Below are 21,508 nucleotides of genomic sequence, written 5' to 3'. Positions count from 1 at the left end.
AGAGACAAATAATTAAACAAAAAAATATGTATTAATAAAATAAATAAGCATTCTCAGTAGTTGACTCAGCCAATGAAAATGCAGAGCTCCGATTTGAATAGAGTGACAGTAGGAGAGAGCCCAACTGCCACTGAGACTGATAGAAATCTATCGAACAGCAGTCTGACTGCAGAGCTGCCTTTTGAAATCCGATACCCTGAAGACATTCGCTCTGCACAGGCTAAGAAGGACTACAAACAAGCTGTGATGAGAGCATCTCCTGAGACCCTCATCCTAGACTACACCGGTAAAGGAGAAAACAGGGTCAAGAACAATCTACTGTTCTACACCGCCTTTCACAAAACCCTGTGCCAGACATACCCCAATAACAACAAGAGGGGCATTAGCAGAGGCAGGCAGATCTCAGTGCTGGTAGAGAAAGACACAGACAGTGTGATGCTCACTTTTAATGTATACCACAACGGGACCATCATGGTGCAGGACAGCGAGAGCAGCCTGGACCAATTAGCTCTCGGCTTCCACACCTCAAAGCAGCAGACTGAGGTAGAGAAACAAGAGCCAGAGCCGGCCACCCTGCAGTCTGCCCCCAGCCACACGGAGCCAGACAGTGCCCCATCTCCCACAGACTGCCCCCCTGTCTCCCCAAAACTCTCCAGCAACATTAAAACACTAAAGGAATGCCTATCAGTGCTGGAGCTGGAGTTTGCGGAGTTCAGGGAGCAGACCTTGAGCACCCTGGCCCAGACCTCCTTGTGCGATCAGCTCCGGGATGAGATGCACAGACTAAAGATGCAGCACAAGGCTGAGATCCATGAGCTGAGAGCAGCAGTGAGAGACCTGGCGGAGCAGAGCCAAACCCTGAGGACGGAGCTGCGCAGAGCGAGGGAGGAGCTGACCAGGACACCCCAGCACAGCTAGCTAAGGAGCCTGCAGAGCCAGCTGGAGGAGCTAAGAGAGGAGCTACACATCACTGGAGCACAGAGACTGCACTGCACTGACCCCACAACACCTCCAACCCCTGACGCACCCACTGATCCACCCACACTACCCACCACTCCTGACACACCCACTATCACCAGACCTGCCACTAATACACAACCCCCTGAAACGCCACTCCCCCAAAACACACCCGCTGCCCCCACCACTCCCGACGCAAACCCGGAGTGGCAGGTCAACGCAGAGGTGGTCATTCTGAGCGAATCCAATGGGAAGTTCCTGGTTGAGAGGCGCCTCTTCCCTGGGCGAAAAGTGAAAAAGCTTTGGTGCTCCACAGCACAGAGAGCCCTGGAGCTGCTCTCCAAGAGGAGGCTTTGCCAAGTCAAACACATCCTCATCCACACCGGCACTAACGACCTGAGTGCCCGCAGGGGCGATGTGGCCTCAGCCCTGAGACAGGTAGCAACGAAAGCCACAGAGGAATTCCCAACTGCCAAAATTTCCATCTCCACACTGCTGCCCCGCACAGACGTGCCCCTGCACATCATCCAGGCCATCAACGCAGAAGTGTCCCGAAGATGTGCCCTCCTCCCCAACGTCCACCTGGCACACCACTGAGACATCCAGCCACATCACCTGTATGACCACGTCCACCTCAACAAGACGGGTGTGAGGATCATCTCAAAGGTCCTCAAGGACACAACCCTGGGCCGAAACCCCACACACCCCCACCTCGAGACCAGGAGCAAACCCCCCAGCCCCCGGCCACATCCCCAGCCACCGGCTCCACCCCAGCCCCAGCCCCTGAGACCCCGCGGCCCCATTCCCCACCCCCCCATCCCCAGAGGGCCCGTCCAGCACAGCAGAGCGGACAGCCGGGGACCAGCACAGCCACACAGCCACGCAGCAGCGGCTTCCAGAGCCTGGAGGCCCGATGCTGCCCAGCTGGCCCAGATAAGGCAACTCCTCAGTGTCATCTGTACCACACTGCTGAGTTAACTGAGCCTCAACACACATATATATGGTTGTGGAGATGGAGAGTAAGAAAAAATGTGATTTAATTATTCTGATATTTTGATGCAAAGATAAAATCTTTGAGTGATTATTATGTATATCCATATATAATTATTAATAGTAATATAATATCAGTTGTAGACCACAAATTAAACTTTCTTATGTAGAAGAGACAAGTATAATAAAATATATTAACATGTCCTTTAAAATAAGCAGTTGGAATATGCAGGGTTTACGCTCCTCAACTTTTGGAATGAAGAGCACAGGCCCTGAACTGATCAACACTGTAAATAGTTCAGATGTTTTCATTCTTGTAGAGACTTGGTGCTGTGCAGATATGTCTATACACTGGATGGATACAATGGATACAGGGAGCTGATTGTGCCCTCCTATAAAAAACCCAAAGTCAGGTGTGGCAGGGCCTCGTGGGGGATTATCGTGTGGTACAGGGAGGAGCTCCGAGCAGCCCTATGCCCAGTACAGAGAGGAGACACACACCTGTGGATGAAAATCAGAAAAGACACCCTACAAAATAACACAGATATATACCTATGTGCAATTTATATGCCACCCGCAGACTCCCCCTACTATAATGAGGAAGGCTTTCATGAGCTTCAAAACGAAATCTGCCACTTCCAGACCCTGGGCTCTGTACTGCTGTGTGGCGATCTCAATGCCAGGACTGGCAGAGAGATGGACTACATCAATACAGAGGGGAACACACACCTGTTCGGAGACTCCCCGCTGTGCCACACACACACCTCCACACTGACACAGCCACGACAGCGTGGTAAACAAGAGCAGGAAGCAGGTAGTGCGCCTATGTAAAAGCCTGGGTCTATATATCATCAATGGCAGGACCAGGGGGTACTCTCTGGGGAGATTCACATACTGCTCGGCTCTGGGCAGCAGTGTGGTGGACTACGCCATAACTGACCTGGACCCACAAGCCAACAATGCGTTTATAGTCAGACAACAATCTCCACTATCAGACCACAGCCAAATAACACTTTACCTAAAAAGATCAGCGCAGCCACAAGTCAGAGCCAAACTTCCCACAAAACTGGTCTCCCTGCCACCCAGTTAGAGATGGTCAGAGCCCAGCACAGAGAACTACACAAGAGCCCTGAATAGTGATGAGATTGAAAACATGTTAGACAGATATCATTCCTCACACTATCAAATAAACCAAAACGGAATAAACTCAGCCACCAAAACACTGAATGAAATATTTGAGAGACTGGCTTTAAAATCAAACATTAAAACAATTAAAAACCAAAATATGAAATCGTCTAAAAGAAAAAAAGAACAGTGGTGTGACCAGGAGTGTGAAACTTCTAGGAAACACCTGAGACATCTCTCCAACACTAAACACAGAGAGCCCGACAACCAGGAGGCTCGCCTCAGCTACTGCCAGGCCCTGCGGCACTACAAGCAACTCCTCAGTAAGAAAAAAGACCACTATATGGGCAGAATAAATACCCCAAAAACAAAAAATGAAATACCAATTCAAAATGGAGAAATCTGGAAAACACACTTTGAAAAACTTTACCAAAATGTTGAAAACAATCCAAAGCCAGAACAGGTTAAAATATTAAAAAACCTAAATAAATTGGAAGAAATCATTAAGAATAACCAAAATCCCTTAGATAACCCATTTACAATACAGGAACTAAAACATCAACTCAAAATCCTCAAACCCAGGAAAGCCAGCGGCCCCGACAGCATCAGCCCTGAGATGCTGAAGCACAGCAGCCCGCAGCTGCAGGAGGCTCTGCTCAAACTCTTTAACCTGGTGCTGAGAGCCGGGTGTTTCCCTGAGGTCGGGAATCAAGGATTGATCACCCCGATTTTTAAAAGTGGAGACAAATTAGACCCCAATAACTACTGGGGCAGCTGTGTGAGCAGTAACCTGGGGAAGGTGTTCTGCAGTATCATCAACGCCCAGATACTGGCCTTCCTTACCAAGCACAGTGTCCTGAATAAGAGTCAGATTGGCTTCCTACCAAAACACCGCACAACCGATCATATTTACACTCTACACACCCTCATAAATAAATATACCCAAAACAATAAAGGAAAAATATTTGCCTGTTTTGTAGACTTTAGAAAGGCATTTGACTCAATCTGGCACAAGGGATTATTTTATAAACTTCTACAGAGTGGTGTAGGGGGTAAAGTTTATGACATCATTAAATCAATGTATTCTGAAAACAAATGCGGAGTTCAAATTGGCAACTCAAGAACAGAGTTCTTCACTCAGGGGCGGGGAGTGAGACAGGGCTGCAGTCTGAGTCCAACACTGTTCAACATCTACATCATCGAGTTGGCCACAGTGTTGGAGCAGTCTGACGCCCGCAGCCTAACTCTCCATGACACAGAGATCAAGTTCCTGCTCTATGCAGACGACCTGGTGCTGCTGTCGCCCACAGAGCAGGGGCTTCAGCAGAACCTGGCGCTGCTAGAGCAGTACTGTCAGAAATGGGCCCTGGCAGTCAATCTGGACAAGACCAGAGTTATGGTTTTCCAGAAAAAAGCCCCATCTCAGGGAAACAGGTACCGCTTCACTCTGGGCAGCACTGGATTAGAGCACTGCACCAGATACAACTACCTTGGCCTGACCATCAGTGCGTCAGGGAGCTTCAGCCTGGCTATAAACGCATTAAAAGACAAGGCACGCCGGGCATTTTATGCCATAAAGACACAATTTGGGAAAACAACAATACCAATAACTATTTGGATTAAAATATTAAACTCCATCATCCAACCAATCCTGCTATATGGGAGCGAAGTGTGGGGTCCCCTCATGAACCTCAATAACAACAATTGGGACAAAAGCCCCATGGAAATATTCCACCTAGAATTTAATAAAAACATCTTACACGTACACAGAAACGCCCCCACGGCTCTGAGGCTCACAGAGCCCGAACACACAATGACCAAAACAACAACAATTGGGAAAATTGACATGTACCTGAAAAGCAAATACACAAAAGATTAGAGACACGAATTAGAATTACAAAACAAATTGGAATGCTACCGGGCCCTGAATAGAAACATTACATTGGCTGAATACTTAAAAATCCAAAATATAAAAGAGAGACAAAATCTAACTAAATACAGGCTCAGTGACCACAGCCTCGCCATTGAAAAAGGCCGCTACAGAAAATTCTGGGTTGCCAGAGAAGAGCGGCTGTGCAGCCAGTGTGACCTAGGGGAGGTCGAAACACAGGCGCATTTCCTGCTGTCCTGCCCTAAATACACAAAAATCAGGGAGACATACTTTAAAATATTAAAAATGCATATCCCTGAGTTCAGCATGATCCCCGATTGCTGCAAACTCCCCGTCCTGCTGGGAGAGGAGGAGCGCACTGCCTTCTTAGCAGCGCAATATGTATCCACCTGCCACAGCCTGCGAGACAGTGTGTAGACACCAGCCTGTGGCACTCCATTTGCAAAACAAAATAAAAACAGTGATTTTTCTGATGTCATGACACAAATTTTGATACAAACAACAAATATGGTTTATATCCTACTTAATTTTATTTCAATGTGTACTATATTTGTTCCACTGAATCTTGTATTGCAATGTTTTGTCTTGATTGATAGAACATTTGTATCTGCTTTGGCAATATTGTGATAGATCATGCCAATAAAGCACCTTTGAATTGAATTGAAATGAATTGACAGACAGACAGACACACGCACACACACACAGAGCCAGCCAGCCAGACAGCCAGCCAGCTCAGCCATGACATCACGAGCCTCTCTCAGCTGACTGCTATGACATCACAGAGCACGTACATTCCGTTGCTTGCCGTCTGTCAACCACTCAGTCACTGCCAGCCAGACTGGCTGGCTGGCTGGATGGGGGGGCTGCTTGCTGCTGCTGCGTATCTTAGCAAGCTTATTTGCTTGACCGGCCTTCCTACTCCTCTGCCCAAATGCCCACCTAAGCCCGATCTGCTGTTCACCTGGATCACAGCTCCGCCCCAACAAGGCAGATCCTCCCAAGAATGGTACAAACTGATCCACGTTCCCCTCCACGGAAAGCTTTAGCCCAAAATAAGGGACAAATTCTGTAACAACATAACGAATGCCCACCCAACCTGTGACAAAACTGAGAAAAAAGAAAAACGCTCAGTCCTCCTGGTGGAGGGACACACAGCCACCCTGGCTGCCCAATATGTCAGTGCCTACCACAGCCTGAGGGACACAGTGACACACGAGCACCGGCTGTAAATATAATGTAAATACTCGTTTGTAATGCATGTCATTGTATTTCAAAAAGGAATCTGGAAATAGTAAACCTATTTTCTTTATTTGAATGTATTAAAGATCACATTTTATTACATTTTCTTTTTCTGTACTTCATTACATTATATTGAGATTCATAATTCTATTATTTATTTTCCGTATGTATGTATGTATGTATTATTGTATGGAAGGAAAGTTAGAAATTATTTTCTCAAACCTGTTTTTCTCTCTTGTATACTTAAGAAAGATAAGGTCAAGCTAGAAGGTCAGGAGGCCATAAGGTAGTTTGATTTCTGTTTGTTATTTACGATGAGAACCTTGGAGACAATGTCAAACGGTATGACCTACGTGCCTGTTCCTTAAAACCATGTGTAGATCTATGAACTCTGTTCTATAATGAAATATGTTCTGCTTAGTTAGCCTTTAAGATAACATAGTAATGATTTTCTAGCATGTATGTATGTATGTATGTATGTCCAATTGCTTTGACAATACAAATGAATTGAATTGAGAGGGAGAGAGAGAAAGAGAGAGAGAGAGAGAGAGAGAGAGAGAGAGAGAGAGAGAGAGAGGAATATGAGCTCCTAAAAAACATTTGTTTTTATACATAAGCGGATTTAATTTGTCATTTACAAATGAATATATAGCACTATAAACATACACAGAAGACATGGAATAGAAATTCAGAAGAAAAAGTATTCAAAAAATAATAATTTTAAGAGAAACACAAAAAGAAGAAAGCCAATGAAAATGCAGAGCTCCAATTTGAATAGAGTGACAGTAGGAGAGAGCCCAACTGCCACTGAGACTGATAGAAATCTATCGAACAGCAGTCTGACTGCAGAGCTGCCTTTTGAAATCCGATACCCTGAAGACATTCGCTCTGCACAGGCTAAGAAGGACTACAAACAAGCTGTGATGAGAGCATCTCCTGAGACCCTCATCCTAGACTACACCGGTAAAGGAGAAAACAGGGTCAAGAACAATCTACTGTTCTACACCGCCTTTCACAAAACCCTGTGCCAGACATACCCCAATAACAACAAGAGGGGCATTAGCAGAGGCAGGCAGATCTCAGTGCTGGTAGAGAAAGACACAGACAGTGTGATGCTCACTTTTAATGTATACCACAACGGGACCATCATGGTGCAGGGCAGCGAGAGCAGCCTGGACCAATTAGCTCTCAGCTTCCACACCACAAAGCAGCAGACTGAGGTAGAGAAACAAGAGCCAGAGCCGGCCACCCTGCAGTCTGCCCCCAGCCACACGGAGCCAGACAGTGCCCCATCTCCCACAGACTGCCCCCCTGTCTCCCCAAAACTCTCCAGCAACATTAAAACACTAAAGGAATGCCTATCAGTGCTGGAGCTGAAGTTTGCGGAGTTCAGGGACTAAAGATGCACCACAAGGCTGAGATCCATGAGCTGAGAGCAGCAGTGAGAGACCAGGAGGAGCAGAGCCAAACCCTGAGGACGGAGCTGCACAGAGCGAGGGAGGAGCTGACCAGGACACCCCAGCACAGCCAGCTGAGGAGCCTGCAGAGCCAGCTGGAGAAGCTAAGAGAGGAACACAGAGACTGCACTGCACTGACCCCACAACACCTACAACCCCTGACGCACCCACTGACGCACCCACTGATCCACCCACACTCCCCACCACTCCTGACACCCCCACTATCACCAGAGCTGCCACTAATACACAAACCCCTGAAACGCCACTCCCCTAAAACACACCCGCTGCCCCCACCACTCCCGACGCAAAACCCGGAGTGGCAGGTCAACACAGAGGTGGTCATTCTGAGCGACTCCAATGGGAAGTTCCTGGATGAGAGGCGCCTCTTCCCTGGGCGAAAAGTGAAAAAGCTTTGGTGCCCGACAGCACAGAGAGCCCTGGAGCTGCTCTCCAAGAGGAGGCTGTGCCAGGTCAAACACATCCTCATCCACACCGGCACTAACGACCTGAGTGCCCGCAGGGGCGATGTGGCCTCAGCCCTGAGACAGGTGGCAAAGAAAGCCACAGAGGAATTCCCAACTGCCAAAATCACCATCTCCACACTGCTGCCCCGCACAGACGTGCCCCTGCACATCATCCAGGCCATCAACGCAGAAGTATCCCGAAGATGTGCCCTCCTCCCCAACGTCCACCTGGCACACCACTGAGACATCCAGCCACATCACCTGTATGACCACGTCCACCTCAACAAGACGGGTGTGAGGAAGGTCCGTTTTTAGTGTTTCTCTGAACACATCCAAGCTTACCTAGGCGCTACATATTATTTTCAATTACCCGTAATTCTGATCTGTATTTTGGCTTGTTAATAGAAGTTATTGAAGTTGGACTCCTAATTCAAAATAACCAATATGTATCTCAACGTAATTTACTGACAGACATCACTCTTTATCACTTTCACTTTTGAAGGAACTGCTTTGTATTCTGTGTATTGTTTTATTGTAGTGCTGCTTCCTTTCTTGGCCAGGTTTTACTTGCAAAAGTGATTTTATTCTCAATGTAAGCTCAAAGTCAAATAGTTTAAATAAGAAAACAATGTATTGAAATGAGAACATCATGAACCTGTGTAATTGTGCTGAAGGACAAGCACTGAAAGCAGAGAGAATTTTGTGTTTGGCATTGAATAGCCTTAAAGAAAACTATGCCGTTTTTGGAAACTTTCATATTTAAGTTGAATGTAGGCAAAAACATTCCAGTCACTCTGAAGAGAGAATACAGTTTACTGTTCGAATAAGTAGCCCCTGAATTGAAGATAAAAATCAAAAGTGCTGTTCGTAATTAGTTTACACTTTTACATCAGATGTCTTGTTTTTGCGTTCCAAATTGAGGAGTTGTGGCATATAATGTAAATGAAGTTACTTCACTAGTAGTGCGATTTCTACGTTGTGTATGTGTGTTTGTATATATGAACTCATACATTTTTTAAAGATTGTATTTGGAAAACAAATTCAGGTATAGCACGTGTCCCCCTTTTGAATGGGTTCTATATATAACATTTTAAAACGAATGGTTCTGTGTAGAACGCTATGTTTGGGGGTTCTTCATGTAACCCCTTTGAAGGGGTTCTACATAGAACCATAAAGGGATCCACCAGAGCGATTACTCGAGGAACCCTTTATGGTTCTGTGCAGAACAATTTCTTCTAAGAGTGTGGAGTGTCGCCACACAATTTCTCTCAGAGGGCTTTTGACCAATGGCAATCCAATCCTGAATGACGTCACCACTATCCTGTTGTACTTTATGGGAGAGATGTATTACGTAGTTTATAATGAGAAGAATAACAATAATCACCTGTTTTTCATAGGTTTTGTATCCATGGTCTCCTTCATATTAGGAAAGGAAGTTGATCCATAGCCTACTCAGAGACAACTGAGAGTTGGTCTCTGAGCAGCAGCACAAAGGGGTCGAGTCTCTCAATGTCCGTGTGTTGGAGATATTCCACCATATTGGTCCCAGCCTTTAAAACAATGTTAAAGAAGATGTTAAAGATATTGTAGAAATATATTGCAGAAGAGCAGAACTACAATCACACTTTTTCAATGCTATTGCTGTTTTCTACCTCCCTGGTGAGGTACCAGTGCGGGAAGTTTGAGAGAGTATTTCTAAAATGTGTATGATCCAATACACACAGTTATTTAAAAAGCTGACGTCTTGTACATGCTCACCAGAACCAAGCCTAATTAAATAACACATTTAATATTAAATAAGTACATGTGCAGTAGCCACTTGGACAATTACAGATCCCCAGGTCAAAACACAACAGAAAGACATGGAAGATCGTATTTTCAAATCACATCTGTGGCCCCCCTAACTGTAATTTGGTATTAGTGGGTCAAAGGATTTATTTGGTTCAAGTGATAATAAGATCATATTTTGAAAACAAGCACTACAGGTTGTCATATTTAAAATGACTGTGAGTACCTTTCTTTAGTGACGGTTCTGAGGGGGGCAGGGATTAGTTGAGTGTGCTAATTGGAGCTGTGAAGTGTGCAGAGAAAATACAAATGTTTTCTTTTAATATGAAAACAAAGAACTTTTTTTTAACACCGACCTGGGATTGTGTTTCTTTCCAAGTTTCCTTATTGTTTCTGAGAAGAGACTGTTCACTTGCAAAGTGAACTGGACCCGTGTGACTCGCAGGTAAGGAGAGCCCGTGTTGAACTAAGATGGCTACAGTGAGTTTTCCTGGACAAAGCTCGGGCAAAGGATAGCGCAGAGTGCACCTGCACCTGAGATTGTGTTGAGAAGCTTTGTGATAAGAGCAGGTAAAGAGGGAAAAGAAACACAAGTATTTTCTTTGTTTGAAGAACACATTTTGTTTTAACTGAAACGGGACTACAACTTTTGAAAGGGAAATAGTTGCTAGTGCACTGTATTTTTATTGAGTTTATTAGAAGAAAAAAAGCTTATATTTTGGACAGAACGAACTCGTTTGGCATGCAACTAGCAGCAAACGATGAGAAGCAAACAAAACAGTTAGCAAGTTAGCAAGTTACAGGCTGTCCTAGGTCCGGGGGTGCTTATGGTTGTTTATGGGTTCCCTTACCTTAGCCAGTGTCATGTACGGGTGTCCGTACCTTACTGGAGTGTTTGTTTTTATTATAATATATATACATAATATAATATATAATAATGTAATATTTCAGATAAATCGTCACAGTGAGTGACACCAGCATTATTGGTTTTTTGAGAAATAAAAAAACAGAATGTAGAGAAGAAAATGTTGGAAGGAAGTTGGGAGAAAGACTGGTCTCCGAAGGAGCACCGGGACTGGTGGAAGCAACAACAACCAGATAAGACAGAGAAAGGAATTGTGATATTGTGTCAGGTTGGTGAGAATCAAGAAAAGAAAATAACAGAAATGGAAGATCATCATAAACAGTAATGTGAATTGAGAGAAGAAGTTGTGAAAAATACGATAGAATTAATAGAACTACAAGGCAAATTAGAAGGGCAAGAAAAGTGGTCAGAAAAGGTGAAGGTGTAGGTGCGCGATGTGCTGCCGTGTTAGGAGCGCGTCGCGACACAGATCACTCCGAGGACGACAGGCCCGATTGGGATGATTTAGATCGCAAAGCATGGGAATATGAAAAAGGAGGTTTTGCTAGCGCTCCTCCCCCATATAATCCGGAATATAAATCAATCACTGATTTTGGTTATAATAATACATTGTATCCAGATCTGACCGCTCTGAAAACGGTCCCAGCTGCACCCATGCAAGTCAAAACTAGACAGAGTAAAGAGGAAGGTCAATCAATAGTCTATACGACTAAAACCCATGTCCCCTTCTCCCCAGGAGAAAAAGAAATGATATGGGCGTCCCTCCCAAAATTAAAACCAAACCAGGGTAACACAACTTTTTGGGATATTCTAGATGAAAAGATGGTTATTCACCTCCTTCACCCGCACGATGTACACATCATCGTGAAGGCTAAATGTCCGCCCAACATTTGGATACAGTTACTACGAGAATATCAGACCGGGGAGTGGGCTAATGTAGCCTCTACAGATGAGGAGGAAATAACAGAACTTTTTCACAATGGATCAAGAAAACTGAGATAGTGAAATAATGAAATAATCGAGTGGGATTATTTGACATTTTATTCTAAATAATCATAAGCTTAAATAATAAGTTATAAGGGCTGTTTGAGACACTGCAGGGTCAATAAAACATGCCACAGATCGGATATCTGAATTATCTTTAGATATCAATGTGTATGTGCTTTGTGTGTTTATGTATATGTATAGTTTGAAGGTGATATAAGGTAAATGTCTATGTTTTGGCAATCATTTTAGAATTATATTTAAAAATGTAACAACAGATTTATCATATTCATGAGGATCTTTGGCTCTATACAGAGTGCCTCAAGCATCAGAAATCAGAAAGAAAGACTATTATAAGAAAAGTAATCCAAAATATACATTGAATAAACAGATGGATAATAATAGTAATATATAAATAGTCATGGTGTCTCCACAAGAAGAACCAGAATTTGTTTGTTAAACATCATGTTATGGACAAGCGCTGTCAAAAGTCAAATTCAAGGAAACGAAAGGCTAGAAGAGAGCCTGGTGCAGCCCTGACAGCCTGTGAAAGCAGGAGAATGTAAACAGTCTGGTGACATGTTACAGTCTTTCAGAAAATGTTTGGTTATTGGTGCCTAGCATATAATACCTGAAATGAAAGTCAAAGTAGACCATGGTTTTAAGATGAGTGATGTAGGAAAAGGGTAAGATACCGCAGAAGTATAAGATTACAACTATAGAATAAGTAAGCTCAAGTAATATAAAATGCTTTACAGGAGAAAAGTAAGAATGGAAAGGAAGAGTAAAAGAGAAGGTGTCCTAGGATTATGGGAATCATTATTGAGATCAATGGCCTATTGGCTAATATTTTGTTAGGTACATATATGACTTCAATAAACGAATAATGGAGTGACATCTGTATAAATATAAATAAAACATATTGATAAAAAAACCTGAATACATTTCTTGTAAGAAATTAAGAATAGGAGAAAGAATAGCTGTTAGAATGCAGAGCAATGTTAACCAAAGTTGAAGAGGGTTTGAGTAAGTTGACGAGGGTCTGAGTAAGTTGATAAGGCTTGGGAAGCAGGAAAAGGTGAGTTTGATGTGTGTGAGACAAATGTGCTGCCACTTTTAGCACAGAGAGCTTCTGATGGTGATTGAATGAAACGTGGGAAAATAAATAAACTTGATGTAGGATAAATGAATAAATAATTGAATGAGATATGAGCCGCAGAGACCTCCCACATTGGAAAGTGGACTACAGCAGATAATCCTCTCCTCTCCCAGGGCAGGGTGATTAAGTGGGGACGCGTGTGAAGAGTGCAGGTGGACCCAGGTGAGTTGTGAAAGAAAGAAGAAACAAAAATAATAAGGCACGCGTGCAAACAATCAAAATAATACGTGAATAACAAATTAAACAATAAAGTGAAAGATAATCAACACACAAAATAATGGCAATATAGAACCAAACAAAATACACAAGCCATATTGCATAAAGTGAAGTGAAATATAAATATAATAAGTAATGGTGATTAAGGAGCTAATTAACACCGTCCGTGACATTTACATTGGTTGGGTGTGTGGATACCAGTAATAATTTTTGTTTTATTGAAATACAAAATAATTCTATTTTTCCGAAGTGCTGAACTTTAATACAGTCTAGAAAGATTAATATTTTTTGTCTTGGGCTATATTATTATTACCATAGTTTTTCTATTGTATAAGTATCTTGGAGTAGAGGCATAGGTGGGCATGTGGGCAGAGGAGTAGGAAGGCCGGTCAAGCAAATAAGCTTGCTAAGGTACGCAGCAGCAGCAAGCAGCCCCCACATCCAGCCAGCCAGCCAGTCTGGCTGGCAGTGACTGAGTGGTTGACAGACGGCAAGCAACGGAATGTACGTGCTCTGTGATGTCATAGCAGTCAGCTGAGAGAGGCTCGTGATGTCATCGCTGAGCTGGCTGGCTGGCTGGCTGGCTGGCGGGCTGGCTGGCTCTGTGTGTGTGTGTGTTTGTGTGTGTGTCTGTTTTTCTGTTTGTCAGTCTGTCTGTCTGTCTCTCTCTCTCTCTCTCTCCCTCTCAATTCATTTGTATTGTCAAAAGCAATTGGACATACATACATTCATACATATATATATATATATATATATATATATATACATGCATACATACATGCTAGAAAGTCATTACTATGTTATCTTAAAGGCTAACTAAGCAGAACATATATCATTATCGAACAGAGTTCATAGGTCTATACATGGTATTAGTGAACAGGCACGTAGGTCATTCTGTTTGACATTGTCTCCAAGGTTCTCATTGTAAATAACAAAGAGAAATCAAACTACCTTATGGCCTCCTGACCTTCTAGCTTGACCTTATCTTTCTTAAGTATACAAGAGAGAAAAACAGTTGTGAGAAAAGAATTTCTAACTTTCCTTCCACACATACATACATACATACATACATACATACATACATACATACAAACCAGAGGGATGCAAAAAAATATAAAGAGGAAGAAAATGTTGTATAGCACATACAAAAGGGATGGTGATGAAACAAAATACATAGAATATGTTGAGCTGCAAAGAGATCTTAAGAAAGGGATCAGGAAAGCAAAGAGGGAAATAGAAAGAAACATAGCTCTTGGAGCTACAACCAATGCAATGAGCTTTTTTCAAAATTACAACAGCAAGCGGTCAATTAAGGTGGAGGTGAAACAGATAAAGGGCAAAAATGGAGGTATCTTGGAAAACGAACAAGATGTGGCAAATATTCTAAATGAGTATTTCACAGAGGTTTTTACAAAAGAAAAAACAGATGACATGCCACAGGTTGACAATCAATCCAGTCAAACCCTAAGAGAGATGAGGATAAATGAGGAGGAGGTACTAAAGGGACTAGCAGAATTAAAATCAAACAAATCACCTGGGCCAGATGGGATATTTCCAACAGTACTTAAAGAAATGAGGGAAATTATGTATAGGCCGTTAACTCGATTATTTCAAATGACACTTAGAACAGGGGATGTTCCCACTGACTGGAAGACAGCAAATTTCATACCAATCCACAAGAAAGGGGACAAAACTGAGCCAGGAAATTACAGACCAATCAGTCTCACCTGCATCACCTGTAAAATGTTGGAAAAAATGATTAGACAGAAAATAGAGGAGCATCTCAATGAAAACCATATTCTTGGAGATAGTCAACATGGGTTTAGACGAGGCAGATCATGTCTTACTAACTTAATACATTTTTTTGAACATGCAACTGCAGCTGTAGATCACGTGAAAGCATATGATATGATATACTTAGATTTCCAAAAAGCTTTTGATAAGGTTCCACACCAAAGACTGATCCTCAAATTGGAAGCTGTAGGCATTCAGGGTCATGTAAGTAGATGGATTATGAACTGGTTGATGTATAGGAAACAGATTAGAGGAGTCACTTCTAACTGGAGTGAGGTTGTTAGTGGAGTTCCACAGGGATCAGTACTAGGGCCTTTGCTTTTTCTAATCTATATTAATGATCTGGACTCTGGGATACTTAGCAACCTTGTCAAATTTGCAGATGATACTAAAATAGGTGGCTTAGCAGATACAATCTTGGCAGCACATGCTATTCAGAGGAACTTAGATAAATTCAGTTGTGGGCTGACACCTGGCAAATGAAATTCAATGTGGACAAGTGCAAGGTAATACATGCAGTAAAACAAAAATGTCCACTATAATTACACTATGGGAGGTACAGATCTAGATGAAGTAATGCATGAGAAAGACCTAGGAATCTATGTGGATTCACTTTCTCCATCCAAACAATGTGGGGAAGCAATACAAAAGGCATACAGAATGCTAGGGTATATCATCAAAAGTGTAGAATTTAAAACAAGGGAAGTAATGTTAAGACTGTACAATGCGCTAGACCTCATCTGGAATACTGTGTACAGTTCTGGGCACCACACTTCAAGAAGGATATTGCTGCTTTAGAGACAGTTCAGAGGAGAGCAACCAGACTTATTCCAGGTCTGAAGGGAAAGTCCTACTCGGAGACACTGAGGGAACTGAACCTTTTCACCCTGGAACAGAGGAGATTACGTGGGGACTTGATCCAAGTCTTCAAAATCATGAAAGGTTCCTCAAACCAGAGGAGCTTTTCCAGATCAGCAGGGACACACGCACCAGGGGACAACAAATGGAAATTGGGCTTCAAGGCATTCAAGATGGAAAGTGGTAGAAGCTGAAAGTTTGGGAACATTTAAAAATAGACTGGATAGGATCCATGGATCACTTAGATATTAATGGACACCAAACGAGCATGATGGGTCGAATGGCCTCCTCTCGTTTGTAAACTTTCTTATGTTCTTATGTTCTTATGAATGTTCCCTAAGCATGTTTCAAATGTTCCCTAATTTATGTTACAAATGTGCCTTAGCACCTCTCTCTCTCTCTCTCTCTCTCTCTCTGTCTCAATTCAGTGCATTTGTATTGTCAAAGCAATTGGACATGCATACATACATACATACATATATATGGAAAATAAACAATATGTGTACATCTCTGCATTAATGGTGCCCTAACAGATGTGCAAGTTACATGACAGACAGACAGACAGACACTCACACACACTTTCACACACACACACACACACACTTTCACAGACAGACAGACAGACAGACACACACACACACACACACACACACACTTGTATACCTGACACGTATAGAAGACTGGATAGGGAGATATAAATAGCAATGGGGAGACTCTTGTACTTGGTGTGGCTCTATCCATATAGTGGGGCCAGCAGCCACTTAGCAGGTGTAGCAATAGAAGCTCAGCCTGGGGAGACTGGATTTAGCATTTCCTCTCCATTTTGATAACTATCCTTAATCATTTCTGCAAAATACTTCTATGATACCTATGTATGTTTTTTACTTGTACTATATTATACTATCAAGTATCAGTGTACACATACAATGTGACCTGTTACATTAATACAGAGGCCACGGAAGGCCAGATCACTAATAGCCACTGTCCCCTGATATTACACTTTTTTACAATCACTTTGGCACTCATTTCAGAACCTTGATGTCATTTTTCAAAACTCTAGACACTAAACTCACACCCGATGATCAAAATGCACATTTTTCAATTGCTTGGATACAATACACATCAACCTCAGATCATTTGTTCATTGAACTAAAATGATACAACTTAACGTCAAAGTATTACCATTTCAAAATGCAATTCACACATTACATCTGAGATCACTGTCTATTCATTTCATTACAAAGATCTAACTATCAATTGATACAGCTGCTCAAAATGATAAGTGACTGTTGCATTACTCTTAATTCATAGTTTTATGGAAACTGACGAACAGTATTCCATGTTTCGATCATGAAAGTTTCAGGATAATGAGATCCATTGACACCAATAACCGAGGAGCATGAACCAGTTGGACTACATTATCTATGGATGTAATATTTCATCATCATTCATCATCATGTAGCACTTTTCCACACCATGTTTTCAGTGTGGAAGGAAAGTTAGAAATTCTTTCTCTAATACCTGTTTTTCTCTCTTGTATACTTAAGAAAGATAAGGTCAAGCTAGAAGGTCAGGCCAGAAGGTAGTTTGATTTCTGCTTGTTATTTACGATGAGAATCTTGGAGACAATGTCAAACAGTATGATTGAAGTGCCTGCTCCCTAATCCATGTGTTGATCTATGAACTCTGTCCTATAATGATATAAATTCTGCTTAGCTAACTTTTAAGATAACATAGTAATGACTTTCTGATTATAACCAGCTCTTTGATTTTTGTGTATAAAAGCTCTGACTGTTAAAATGAAGGCAGAGCGACTTTGGGATCTTCTTGAGTCACTGTTCCTCTCCACGCTGCGTGTATTAAAGGCATTGCAACTAACGCTCCAACCTGGTTGAAGATGATTGTTCTTCCACATCAGATTTGACATTACTGTATGTATGCAGGCCCTTGTAATTGCTTTTCCAATACTGCCAACTGGTTATTGATGATTGATTTCACATTGTGGTACGAGTATCGAGTGAAATGAGTGCTATCCACCCGAGCAACACAGTGATAACATGGAGCCGGCAGGTCATCCAGGTCACAATAGAGGTCAAGCAGTGGGAGGAGGAAGACGTGGTGGTCAAAGGAATGGAAGGGGACATGCACCCCTTCTGAGAGGTGGTCGTGGGCCTCGTCATAGAGGAGGGCTTAGGCCTCACCAGAGAGGCAGCCATGGGCCTCATTTGAGAGGTGTTGGGGGAACGTGGTAGAGGACAAGGCCACGGACCAGACAGCGGCAGCAACAGCAAATAGTGTCCAGTGAAATCCGAGAAATAGTTGTAGACCATTTTGTAAATCATGGCATGACCATGACTGAGGCAGCTACAATGATTCAATCAAACCTCAGAATCAACTCAGGATCAACTGTGGCCTCAATCATCAGAAATGTCCGTACTGAGAAGCGGCAAGTCTTCAGCATGCACTAAACATTAGGCTACTCTCAATTGTCAAATGACTGTATACTGCATACCAATGTGTAGCACAGAGTATAGTGTGCCTTTTGAAAGAAATGCAGACAGAGTGAAGCAGCTGATGACTGAGTATGTTCAAGTATGTTCAGTTTCAAAATGCCTCTTGTGAAAAATGGTTGTGAGAACCTGAACCTGAACACAGGGCTGATGGAAATTTAGAAGTACAGTAATCAATCCTTTGTTTTGCTTTTTACACTAAGCCAGGTGAGGAACACTGCAGTTGACATTTTACTGTAGTTTTGTTCGTTTTTGTAGCTAATTATTGTTGCATGGATTCAAAGAAACCTATGGTGTGATTTGATTGTATTGCATCAATACATTTCAGATTTTGTTCAATGATTCCACTGTGTCTGTAGTATTCTCTCTACTAGTCCTTTTACAGTGATGTATTTATGTGTAGTACCATAATGAAACATGTATCACATATTTTGTACTACAATATTTAATGATTGTACGAACAACTACACAGTGAAACTATCGGTATCTTCTGTGTTACTATGTTACTATGGTATTTCATGATAAATGAGTTATTTGAACCAACAAGTCTGCAAGTGCTAGGTTTCTTTAAAGATATGAATGCACAATGCAATGTTTTGAACATTGGACAGCCTGTGTTACAAGTGATGACCGTTTTGAGTTTTGTGTCTAGAGTTTTGAAAAATGACATCAAGGTTCTGAAATTAGTGACAAAGTGATTGTAAAAAACTGTATATTCATCCTATTTAATGTGCTCTTTTAAAATGTACTTTTCTTTTTTATGTTGCCATTTCTGTTCTACCAATGTTTCAGTTGTTAGCCAAAGATTGACAGAGTACATCTCATACACACAGGCCAGACAGCAAAGATTTCTTTTTGAAATTCAATTACAAATGCTGCATGAACTCATCAATACGATTAGAGCTCCTGAAAGCAATATAACTAACTCACTCTACAGCATCTCATTAGCAGTGAAAAGAAACCAAGAAAGTTGGGACAGTCGACTGTTTACCACTATGTAACATCACCTTTTCTTTTAATAACACTTATTAAGCACTTGGGCACTGAAGACACCACTTGGTTAAGTTTAGCAAGCGGGATTTTCCCCCATTCATCCATTATGCATTTCCTCAGCTGCGCAACTGCACAGGGCCTTCGTTGTCTTAATTTGCACTTCATAGTGCGCCACACATTCTCAATTCGGAGACAGGTCAGGACTGCAGGCAGGCCATGCTAGCACCCGCACTCTCTGCCTATGCAACCATGCGCTTGAAATCTGGGCAGAATGTGGTTTGGCGTTATCCTGCTGAAAAATGCAGGTACGTCCCTGGAAAAGACGATGTCTGGATGGCAGCATATGTTGCTCCAAAATGTGTACATCTCTTTCTGCAAAAATGGTGCCCTCACAGATGTGCGAGTTACATGACAGACACTCATACACACTGTCACACCCATACACACACAAACACACACTTTCACAGACAGACACACGCACACACACACACACACACACACACTTTCACAGACAGACAGACAGACAGACACACTTTCACACACAATCACTTTCACAGACAGACACACACACACACTTTCACACAGAGACAGACACACACACACTTACATACATACATACATACATACATACAGTGAGGGAAAAAAGTATTTGATCCCCTGCTGATTTTGTACATTTGCCCACTGACAAAGAAATGATCAGTCTATAATTTTAATGGTAGGTGTATTTTAGCAGTGAGAGACAGAATAACAACAAGAAAATCCAGAAAAACGCATTTCAAAAAAGTTATAAATTGATTTGCATGTTAATGAGGGAAATAAGTATTTGATCCCCTATCAATCAGCAAGATTTCTGGCTCCCAGGTGTCTTTCATACAGGTAACGAGCTGAGATTAGGAGCACTCTCTTAAAGGGAGTGCTCCTAATCTCAGCTCGTTACCTGTATAAAAGACACCTGTCCACAGAAGCAATCAATCAATCAGATTCCAAACTCTCCACCATGGCCAAAGAGCTGTCCAAGGATGTCAGGGACAAGATTGTAGACCTACACAAGGCTGGAATGGGCTACAAGACCATCACCAAGCAGCTTGGTGAGAGGGTGACAACAGTTGGTGCGATTATTTGCAAATGGAAGAAACACAAAATAACTGTCAGTCTCCCTCAGTCTGGGGCTCCATGCAAGATCTCACCTCATGGAGTTTCAATGATCATGAGAACGGTGAGGAATCAGCCCAGAACTACATGGGAGGATCTTGTTAATGATCTCAAGGTAGCTGGGACCATAGTCACCAAGAAAACAATTGGTAACACACTATGCCTAGAAGGAACGAAATCCTGCAGCGCCCGCATGGTCCCCCTGCTCAAGAAAGCACATGTACAGACCCGTCTGAAGTTTGCCAATGAACATCTGAATGATTCAGAGGAGAACTGGGTGAAAGTGGTCTCAGATGAGACCAAAATCAAGCTCTTTGCCATCAACTCAACTCGCCGTGTTTGGAGGAGGAGGAATGACCCCAAGAACACCATTCCCACCATCAAACATGGAGGTGGAAACATTATGCTTTGGGGCTGTTTTTCTGCTAAGGGGACAGGACAACTGCACCGCATCAAAGGGACGATGGACGGGGCCATGTACCGTCAAATCATGGGTGAGAACCTCCTTCCCTAAGCCAGGGCATTGAAAATGGGTCAAATACTTATTTCCCTCATTAACATGCAAATCAATTTATAACTTTTTTGAAATGCATTTTTCTGGATTTTCTTGTTGTTATTCTGTCTCTCACTGCTAAAATACACCTACCATTAAAATTATAGACTGATCATTTCTTTGTCAGTGGGCAAACGTACAAAATAAGCAGGGGATCAATTACTTTTTTCCCCCACTGTACATACATATATATGGAAAAGAAACATTACAAGTATAAATCACAATAAGATGTAATAAGGTACAGATAAACAAAGTGTAATAAAATGTGATCTGTTTGAAAATGCAGGGACGTCACTGGAAAAGATGATGTCTGGATGGCAGCATATGTTGCTCCAAAATGTGTACATCTCTTCTGCAAAAATGGTGCCCTCACAGATGTGCGAGTTACATGACAGACAGACAGACAGACACTCACACACACTGTCACACCCACACACACACTTTCACAGAGAGACATATACACACACACACACACACACACACACACACTTTCACACAGAGACAGGCACACAC

This window comes from Amia ocellicauda, unplaced genomic scaffold (assembly GCF_036373705.1).
Source record: "Amia ocellicauda isolate fAmiCal2 unplaced genomic scaffold, fAmiCal2.hap1 HAP1_SCAFFOLD_38, whole genome shotgun sequence".
Taxonomy (NCBI): Eukaryota; Metazoa; Chordata; class Actinopteri; order Amiiformes; family Amiidae; genus Amia; species Amia ocellicauda.
Note: the sequence above shows the minus strand (reverse complement) of the source record.